The 11101-nt window shown below is 38.4% G+C and overlaps 1 long non-coding RNA gene across 1 annotated transcript; it reads left to right on the top strand.

Moving 5' to 3' along the window:
• The first annotated feature begins 919 nt into the window (after window positions 1–919).
• Window positions 920–9020, top strand: LOC122703105. Its single transcript, XR_006343460.1, has 3 exons — window positions 920–939; window positions 4969–4971; window positions 8880–9020. It is a non-coding gene; the product is annotated as an uncharacterized LOC122703105 (long non-coding RNA).
• The last annotated feature ends 2081 nt before the right edge of the window (window positions 9021–11101 follow it).

Below are 11101 nucleotides of genomic sequence, written 5' to 3' on the forward strand. Positions count from 1 at the left end.
GATATATACGATGAGTAGTGACAGGAATATATATTCCTCTTCAGAATAAGTGAGAATTTGTAAACCTGGTAAGTGATCTGTTTTGGGAGCCCTGAGTTTCCATCACAGCCGTCACTGTTATATATGAAGGTGTTATTCTCTTTTCACGCCACATATATGTATTGTCTCTTCCTATCCAGTATGGTCATGTGTCACTAACATGGCTTGATAATGTATGGGTTTTAACCAGCTCATGTCTCTTCTGTAAGGCAAGAGATCAGTTCAGTTCAGCCGATCAATCATTTGTGACTGTTTGCAACCACACAGATTGCAGCATGCCAGGCTTCCCTGTCCATCACCAACTCTCAGAGCTTGCTGAAACTTATGTCTGTCAAGTCAGTGATACCTTCCAACCATCATCCTCTGTCATGCCCTTCTCCTCCTGCTTTCAATCTTTCCCTGCATCAGGGGTCTTTTCCAATGAGTTAGTTCTTGCATCAGGTAGCCAAAGTTTTGGAGTTTCAGCTTCAGCATCAGTTCTTCCAATGAATATTCAGGACTGATTTCATTTAGGATTGAATGCTTTGATCTCCTTGAAGTCCAAGGGACTCTCAAGAGTCTTCTCCAACACCACAGTTCAGAAGCATCAATTCTTTGGTGCTCAGGTTTCTTTATAGTTCAATTCTCACATCCATACATGACTACTGGAAAAACCATAGCTTTGACTAGACAGACCTTTGTCGGTAAAGTAATGTCTTTGCTTTTGAATATACTGTCTAGGTTGGTCATAACTTTTCTTCCAAGGAGCAAGTGTCTTTTTATTTCATGGCTGCCATCACCATCTGCAGTGATTTTTGGAGCCCAAGAAAATAAACTCTGTCACTGCTTCCATTGTTTTCCCATCTATTGGCCATGAAGTGACGGGGCCAGATGCCATGATCTTAGTTTTCTGAATGTTGAGTTTTAAGCCAGTTTTTTCACTCTCCTCTTTCACTTTCACTAAAGAGGCTCTTTAGTTACTCTTTGCTTTCTGCCATAGGGGTGGTATCATCTGCATATCTGAGGTTATTGATACTTCTTCCGGCAATCTTGATTCCAGCTTGTACTTCATCCAACCTGGCATTCACATGATGTACTCTGCACAGAAGTTAAATAAGCAGGGTGACAATATACAGCCTTGACGTACTCCTTTCCCTATTTAGAACCAGTCTGTTGTTCCATGTCCAGTTCTAACTGTTGCTTCTTGACCTGCATACAGATTTCTCAGAAGGAAGATAAGGTGGTCTGGTAGTCCCATCTCTTGAAGAATTTTCCACAGTTTGTTGTAATCCACACAGTCAAAGGCTTTGGTGTAATCAATAAAGCAGAAGATGTTTTTCTGGAACTCTCTTGCTTTTTCAATGATCCAACAAAAGTTGGCAATTTGATATCTGGTTCCTCTGCCTTTTCTAAAACCAGCTTGAATATCTGGAAGTTCACAGTTCACATACTGTTGAAGCCTAGCTTGGAGAATTTTGAGCATTTCTTTGCTAGCATGTGAGATGAGTGCAATTGTACAGTAGTTTGAGCATTATTTGGCATTGCCTTTCTTTGGGATTGGAATGAAAACTGACCTTTTCCAGTCCTGTGGCCTCTGCTGAGTTTTCCAAATTTGCTGGCATATTGAGTGCAGCACTTTCACAGCATCATCTTTTGGAATTTGAAATAGCTCAACTGGAATTCTATCACCTCTACTAGCTTTGTTCATAGTGATGCTTCCTAAGGCCTACTTGATTTCACACTCCAGGTTGTCTGGTTCTAGGTGAGCATGCACACCATCATGGTTATCTGGGTCATTAAGATCTTTTTTGTAGAGTTCTTCTGTGTATTCTTGCCACCTCTGCTTAATATCTTCTGTTTCTGTTAGGTCCATACAGTTTCTGTCCTTTATTGTGCCCATCTTTGCATGAAATGTTCTCTTTGTACCTCTGATTGTCTTGAAGAGATCTCTAGTCTTTCCCATTCTATTGTTTTCCTCCATTTCTTTGCATTGATTACTTAGGAAGGCTTTCTTATCTCTCCTTGCTGTTCTGTGGAACTCTGCAATCAGATGTATATATCTTTCCTTTTCTCCTTTGCCTTTAGCTTCTCTTCTTTTCTCAACTATTTGTAAGGCCTCCACAAACAACAATTTTGCCTTTTTGCATTTCTTTTTCTTGGGGATAGTCTTGATCACTGCCTCCTATACAATGTCACAAACCTCCATTCATAGTTCGTCAGGCATCTGTCTATCAGATCAGGCAGAGATAGTTGATGGTAACAAAGCTAGGAGCTTTCCCTCCCAGCTCCTTGAATGATTTCTCTCTGTTGTTTCTTAACATGACTACACAATTTTAGTATGAACAGACTCTGCCAACTCCTTCTAGTTCTGAGTATTATTAGATTTCTTATTCACACCTCTTTGTGAAAGATGTATTCTATCCTGTCATATGAAGTGAGGTGTGAAAAAAAAGGGGAGAAGCTTTCAAAGGCATACTTTAAAGTGTTATGTGCTGTGTGTTTTTCCCTTGAACATTTTTAGCTTGCTTATAGTTACTCCATTGAACAAGGGTCAACCGCTTAAAATGTAAATTATATAGCATGCCTTTACCAGGTTTTTCAAAACACTACTTGCTATGATAAAAACAGTTTGCCCAGGAAAGAAAACTTTTTGAAGCACCATTTCTGAAAATTGTGACTTCAATCTGATTTTCCTTCTCACAGTTATTGTTATTGTAGTGAAAAAAAAATGTTTTTTGCTTGGTCACCCACCATCTTTACTATTTGAATTGAAGCTTAAATATATACTAATCTGAAAGATAGGTCTGGAAGATACATCTTCCAAACCAGGGTACTTCTGAGAGAAAAAGAGGATGTTGTTAATTTCTTTAGGACAGTAGGGTGAACTGCGACAATTTGCAGAAACTGAGATATTAGGTGACTAAGAGAGACAAAGAGACAGACATAAGTAGGAATCATCCACTCAGTACTCAATTAGACAAATGCAAACTAACTTCACTTTCTAACCTCTGGCAAGAAAAATACATCATAGGGACATAGACATTTTGATATCTAATGTACTAACCCAAAATCTTAACACACATCAGAGATAAGGGCTTGGTCTGAACTGAAAGGTCACCTGAACAGGCTGGGCTTATAGGAAGTCAGAAATGGGGAAACAAAATCCAGCGACCAAACTTCATGGTGACAAACTATCTTGATCCATAAACAGAGAGGGCCAGATCCATACTGAACAGGAATGAGGAGGGGACCAAGGTTGCTGGAATGTAGAGCTAGGGCATGGGAGGTGGAGGGAAGAAAGAAGAGGCAGAAAGGAAAAGTGCCAGCCAAGCCCAGAGCCACATCTAGGAAGCTGAGCTATAGTGACACATGCTTCATTAAAGCAATGCCTCTGACTCTTCAGGGAGCTTGACAGAAGTGACTGCTCTAATCCGGAAACAAAATGGCAAAAAGCAGGACAAAGTATAATATCAAGTCCTAGAAGATGAAAGAGATTCTGGTATGGATTTCATTTCAAGAATTAACATTTAGTGAGTGTTGCTGCCAAGTGCCAGGACTGCTAGTCTTTCCCTTACATTATTTCATTTCCTCAACAATATGCAAAGTGAGATTGTTTGCATGCTTGTTTTCCTAGGCAAACAAGCTTAGAGAATTTAAAAATATTACCAGAAGTCTCAAGAGAAAGAAAATCACAGGGAAGTATTACCTCATACCTGTTGGAATGGTTATTATCATAAAGAAAAGAAATAGCAAGTATTGGTGAGGATATGAAGAAAAGGGAATCCCTTGTGTGCTATTGATGGGGATGTAAATTGGCATAACCACAGTGGGAAACAGTACAGAGATTCCTAAAAATAGAACTACCCTAGGGCCCAGAAATTCCACGTTTGGATATTTATCCAAAGGAAATGAAAACACTAATTCAAAAAGATACATGCACCTCCAGGTTCATTGCAGCATTATTTATAATAGCCACATCATGAGATTAACCTAAATGTCCTTCGATGGATGGATAGGTAAAGAAAACATGATGTATTTATATACACAATGGAATATTATTCAGCCATGAGGAAGAGGGAAATCCTTTCATTCATAACAACATAGATGGATCTTAAGTCAGAGAAAGAAAGACAAGTACCATATGATCTCACTTATATGTGAAATCTTTTTTTTTTTTAAAGTAACTTTTAGATACAAAGAACAGATTGGTAGTTGCCAGAGGTATGAGGTATGGGCTGGGCCAAATGTGTGAAGATAGTCAAAAGGTAATAAGTGAATAAACAAATAAGTAGCATCACATAGTGAAGGTGGTCAAAAGACAATAGATAGATCGTAAATACATAAATGATAGATAGAGCATAGCAAGATCTTGAACCCAGAGCCTTAAACGCCAACTTAATCATTATGCTATCTACCTAGTTGGAATTATTTTCTGTCAAGGGTAGATTATAAACATGTAGATTATATACCCCTCCCACATTATAATACACTATACATAAATAACATCTCTTGCTCAGATGTCTGTAGGATAAATTCATACTTTATCATACTATCCCTCAGAACTTGCCATATTTTTGGTCAGAATTTCTTCCTTGATACAGAAAGAACAATTCCAACAGGATTGTGAACTCATCTCCAGATCCTTGCTTCCTCCAAGAGCAATAGAAGCCGGCGTACCTCCTTCTGGCCCCGCAGTGGAAAACCTCAGCAAAGTGCCCTTGCAGGGCCTGACTGCAGTATATTCAGGCTAGGAGCTATAGGGCATCATGTGGAAAAAGAAATTTATAGAGCTTCAAAGATGTGAACTCTTTGTAAATAAAACATTCCTTTTACTTCAAAGATTCTTGTGTCCCATGACCTGACATAGCCTCTAGAATGCTACTACTCATAGGCACCTTAACATGTGTGATGTCATCTGTTAACAACACTGGGATACTTCACAGAAACCAGGGGGTAGGTTTGCAAAAAATGTTGACTTCAGTTCAGTTCAGTTCAGTCGCTCAGTCGTGTCCGACTCTTTGAGACCCCATGAATTGAAACACAGCAGGCCTCCCTGTCCACCACCAACTCCCAGAGTTTACTCAAACTCATGTCCATCGAGTCGGTGATGCCATCCAGCCATCTCATCTCTGTCTTCCCAAATGTTGACTTAGTACCTTTCTATTATTTTATCTATTATATACGTAGCATTTTGTCTTGCAAAGAGACTATAGAGGAAAGTTGATGGCAACTAGAAAAGTGTGGCAAAGAGACGAGAAAGGTGAGATTAAATTTGTAAAACAACAGTTAAACCCCCTCTGTCATGCAAGGTGAATCAAGACAGGGTTGGGGGTTGGGGGAGTCCCTTCATGGTGGATCAGTGCCTACCAGGCAAGAGCTTGAGTGAATTCCACAGCATCCCAAAACATGGGTTTGGAATAGACTCTCCTAGGGAAATTTCAAAGCAAGTATTAGTAAGAGAAAAAAATGGTGTGAGTGCTTCCCATTGTCCCAAGGCTGCCAGGGCCTGTGTGCTGTGCCAGACACACTGTCAGTCTGGGTTCAGGTGAAGAGCTCCTGCACGTCTCTTCCTCTTCTCTTTGGGGGCAAACCTAAACCACACCTTGGCAGAGGGAATGATCTGATAGGTGCACTCTGTAGCCAGGCAGTCTGGATCTGGCTGCCAGCTGCTCTGTTCCTGCAGACTTTGGGGTCTATGGGATGTCACCATAAGGAAGGAAATCTCCAGTCCTCAGGGAGGCTGAGCGTGCATGTAGGTCCTTCTGCTGGGAGAAAGAAGAGCAGATGGTTTCTCCCAGAAGCCCAGAGAGAACTTGTGAGTTATTTTTTGCCAAATTTCATATAACACCCATACATTTATATTCTAGATGTATTAGCTCTTCTGTGCAAATCATGTAGCAATTACTGAGGAATAGAAACATCAACAGCCTGAAGCGGTATGATACCAAGAATTTTGTAATCCACTTTTGGTCAAGTTTTTACTATTTCTTCAGGGTACACTAGGAAAAATCTGCAGGCAGAAGACCCATATTCCAGTTTCTGTGCTGCTAGCCTCCTCAGGCTCATGACTTACCCTCTCAATGTTGGCTTACCATCTATAACAGAAAAATGTTACAGCTCCCTTTCAGAAGATTACTGTAAGAATAAAAATCAAATAAACTATCATTAATTAAAGTGCTTGGGAAGCTCCAAAGTACCAATTAAACACATTGGTAGTAATTATGGTACTAATTATGTCTAATTATGGATGGCTTTTATCTGTTTGGTTTTTGGCTGTGAGCTCACTCTAACAGAAAATTAAGCTATAAAATTTGTCCTTGTAGCCAGTGTCCCCATTAATTTTATTCAGCAAGCATTTATTGAGAACTTATTTTTGTATCAGAGATTTGCCAGCTCTGGGAATCAAATGGGAAAGAAGATGGCGCTATTGATCTCATGGAACTCATAGACTAAGTCTACTGCCTTGCTTCTTGCTCTAAAAAATATTGATCTGGTCATTCTCCACTGAAACCTTACAAGGTTTAGTCTCAACTGTTAATAGTTTAGAAGTAAATCAAACACTTCCTTTGCTTTCCCTTAACTTACTTTGTCAATATAACTTGACACTGTACCCACCTCTAACAAAGGACTACATGTTTTGTTGTCATTACCCAGAGGCACAAACAGGAGTTAGTATAGAGAAAATGGAAAGTTATTATGGACTGGATATTTGTGTCCTCCCAAATTCCTGTGTTGAAATCCTAACCCTCAAGGTGATGATATTAGGAAATGGGATCTTATATCACCTTTGGTGGTAAAACTCATAAATAGGATTAGAGCCCTTATAAGAAAAGACAGAGAGCTTCCTTTCTCTCTCTCTCTCTGTCTTTCTCTGCCCTTTGAGGATACAGTGAAAAGATGGCCATCTACAAGCCTAGAAGACAGTCCTCACCAGACACCAAAGCTGCACCTTGATCTTGACTTTTCAACTTCCAGAATTGTGAAAAACAAAAGTTTCCTGTTTAAGCCATTCATCCCACAGTATTGTTACAGCAGCTCCCCCAAATTAAGACATCAATGCGGATACAGGTCCCAGGCGAATTGCCAGCCCTCCCACCCCAAATGCTTCTTGAGAAGTTTCCCACAGTAGCCAAAGCTGCTGCTGCCCCAGATGCACACACCCCCTGATGGCCATTCTCAAAGAGTTTCCTTCTTTCAAGGTGTCAGTCAGGTTGGCTAGCTTCCTACATGCTGGAGAAGACAAAGTCTTCGCTTACTAGCCAAACTTTTCACCTCACTGAAGACAAACCACCTAATTGCAACTTGGCAGGTAGCTCAGTGATAAAGAATCTGCCTGCAAATGCAGATGTAAATTTGATCCATGGGTTGGGAAGATCCCCTGGAGAAGTAAATGGCAACCCACTCCAGTATGCTTGCCTGGGAAATCCCATGGACAAAGAAGCCTGGTGGGCTAAGAGTTGGAGACAACTTAGCGACTGAGCATGCACAACTATCAGAGAAGTTATTTGAAGTCTGAGGCTAGAATGAACCCAGGAACTTGAAAACACCAAGAGAATGACAATAAAAATAACAGAACTCTGCTGCCTAAGTGTTCTGACACTATATAAAAGCATACCAAAACAGAATAGAGCCATTCTTAAATAAACCAAAGACTCTCACACAGATTAACAACAATCTGAATCTTTTTTTCATGATTTAGAATAAAGATAGTAAATTTAATTTAGAATACTAGCCAGTTCAAAGAAAGCTATTAAAATATCCTTATGACATAACTAGACTTGGAGTTACATTTACACATAACTAATTTCCTGGCTTTAGGGCCTAACTTGTACTTGTGTTCCTACCTCTATTTAAATATGAAATGGATTAACATGCATGAATGTGCTACACAAATGTGAAGATCCATCTAAAATGCTATTAAGTTGCTGTGGTTATTTAATTTAGTTATTTGTTTTATTTTTGTCTTGTTTTTAATCATTTAAGTTGTGAAGTTTAATAGAGATATAAGAAATGTAGCAAAAATGAAATATAAATTATTTACACCACTCAGGTCAAGGAAGAAAATATCAGCATCTCGGCCACGCTCCCTTCATGCCCACTCCTTTGAAGTCATAACTCTTCATTTGGATGGTAGTATCTGTTTTAGTTTACCATATAGTTTTACCACCTGAATGTGTGTTTTACATGTATATATTGCCATCCCTGTATACTTTGTTGGGTTTTTCCTTCTTTTAAACTTCATCTAAATGCAGTCATACTGTATATAACCTGTTGGGTCCAACTTTCTCCCTCAAAATTTGAAATTCATCTATATTATCGTATATACTGGAGGTTTTATTTTATTTTCATTGCTGAATGTTTTCTATGGTGTGAACATATCATAGTTTATTCTCTCCATCTGACGACATTTGCCTTTTATCGAACTCTTAGTTCCACAAATATTTAATGTGGTTATTGATATGGTTGGATTTAGTTCTGTAATTTTACAACTTGTTATTTATCTCATCTGTTTTTAAACTTTATTTTCAATAGACTTTATTTTTTTAGCACTTTTAGGTTCACTGGAAAATTGAGCAGAAGTTTCAGAGTTTTCTCATCTGTTCCCTGTTCTCACGCATACTGTCATTAACAACATCTCCCACCAGAGTAGTACAGTGGTTCTAACTGCTGACTCTACACTGACACATCGTAATCACCCCAAATCCATAATTTATATTAGGGCTTACTTTTGATGTTATACATTATATGGATTTGAACAAATATATAATGGCATGTTCTTTGATCTTTTTTCCTGTCTAGCCTTCTTTTAGCTTAATTGATTACTTATAAAATTTCCAATTAACTTTGGCTTTTTAGCAAAGTTTTCCTTTTAAAAAATTTATTTATTTTAATTGGAGTATAATTACTTTATAATACCGTGGTGGTTTTTGCCACACATCGACATGAATCAGCCACGGGTGCACATGTGTCTCAGCTATCCTGAACCCCTTCCCACCTTTCTCTATACCCCAACCCTCTGGGTTGTCTCAGAGCACCGGCTTTGTATGCCCCACTTCATGCTTCAAACTTGCACTCGTCATCTATTTTACATATAGTAATACACATGTTTCAGTGCCATTCTCTCAAATCATCCCACTGTTGCCTCTCCCTCCCACATAGTGCAGAAGTCTGTTCTTTACATCTGTCTCTCTTTTGCTGTCTTGCATATAGGGTCATCATTACCATCTTTCTAAATTCCATATAAATGCATTAATATACTGTATTGGTGTTTCTCTTTCTGACTTATGTCGTCTGTAAAATAGGTTCCAGTTTCATCCACCCCATTAGAACTAACTCCAATGCATTCCTTTTTATAACTGAGTAATATTCTATTGTGTATATGTACTACAACTTCCTTATCCATGCATCTGCCAATGGACACCTAGGTTGCTTCCATGTCCTAGCTATTGTAAACAGTGCTGCAGTGAACATTGGGGTACATGTGTCTCTTCCAGTTTTGGTTTCCTCAGTGTGTATGCTCAGCAGCAGGATTGCTGGGTCATATGGCAGTTCTATTTCCTGTTTTTAAAGAAATCTCCACACTGTTCTCCATAGTGGCTGTACCCATTTGAATTCCCACCAACAGTGTAAGAAGGTTCCCATTTTTCCACAGCCTTTCCAGCATTTACTGTCTGTAGACTTTTTGATGGCAGCCATTCTGACCAGCATGAGATGGTGCGTCATTGTGGTTATGATTTGCATTTCTCTGATAATGAGTGATGTTGAGAATCTTTTCACGTGTTTATTAGCCATCTGTATGTCTTTTTTGGAGAAATGTCTGTTTAGTTCTTTGGCCCACTTTTTGATTGGGTTGTTCGTTTTTCTGGTATTGAGCTGTATGAGCTAGTTGTATATTTTGGAGATTAATTCTTTGTCAGTTGTTTCATTTGCTATTATTCTCTCCCATTCTGAAGGCTGCCTTTTCACCTTAATTATAGTTTCCTTCATTATGCAAAAGCTTTTAAATTTAATTAGGTTCCATTTGTTTATTTATTTTTTTATTTCCATTAATCTGGGAGGTGGGTCATAGAGGATCTTGCTGTGATTATAGTTTCTGGTCTTACATTTACATTTCAGTTTATTTTTGGGTATGGCATTAGAAGGTGCTCTAGTTTCAGTCTTTTACACGTGGTTGACTAGTTTCCCCAGCACCACTTGTTAAAGAGACTGTCTTTCCTCCATTGTATGTTTTTGCCTACTGTGCCAAAGATAAAGTGTCCATAGGTGTGTGGATTTATCTCTGGGCTTTCAATTTTGTCCCATTGATCTGTATTTCTGTCTTTATGCCAGTACCATACTGTCTTGATGACTGGGCTTTGTAGTATAGTCTAAGTCAGGCAGGTTGATTCCTCCAGTTACATTTTTATTTCTTAAGATGGCTTTGGCTATTCAAGGTTTTTTATGTTCCCATACAATTGTGAAATTATTTGTTCTAGTTCTGTGAAAAATACCATTGGTAACTTGAAAGGGGTTGTGTTGAATCTATAGGTTGCTTTGGGTAGTGTATTCATTTTCACTATATTGATTCTTCCAATCCACAAACATGGTATATTTCTCTGTCTATTTGTGTCATCTTTTATATCTTTCATCAGTGTTTTATATTTTTCTATATATAGGTCTTTTGTTTCTTTAGGTAAATTTATTCCTAAGTATTTTATTCTTTTCGTCACAATGGTAAATGGGATTGTTTCCTTAATTTCTCTTTCTGTTTTTTTCATTGTTAATGTATAGGAATGCAAAGGATTTCTGTGTATTAATTTTATATCCTGAAACTTTACTATATTCATTGATTAGCTCTAGTAAGTTTCTGGTGGTATCTTTATGTTTTTCAATGTAGAGGATCATGTCATCTGCAAACAGTGAGAGTTTTCTCCTTTTCCAATATGGATTCCTTTTATTTCTTTTTCTTCTCTGCTTGCTATGGCTAGGACTTCCAAAACTATGTTGAATAGTAGAGGTGAGAATGGGCACCCTTGTCTTGTTCCTGATTTTAGAGGAAATGCTTTTAATTTTTCACCATTATTGTTCGTTATTGATTGACTCA

This window comes from Cervus elaphus, chromosome 1, assembly GCF_910594005.1.
Source record: "Cervus elaphus chromosome 1, mCerEla1.1, whole genome shotgun sequence".
Lineage (NCBI taxonomy): Eukaryota > Metazoa > Chordata > Mammalia > Artiodactyla > Cervidae > Cervus > Cervus elaphus.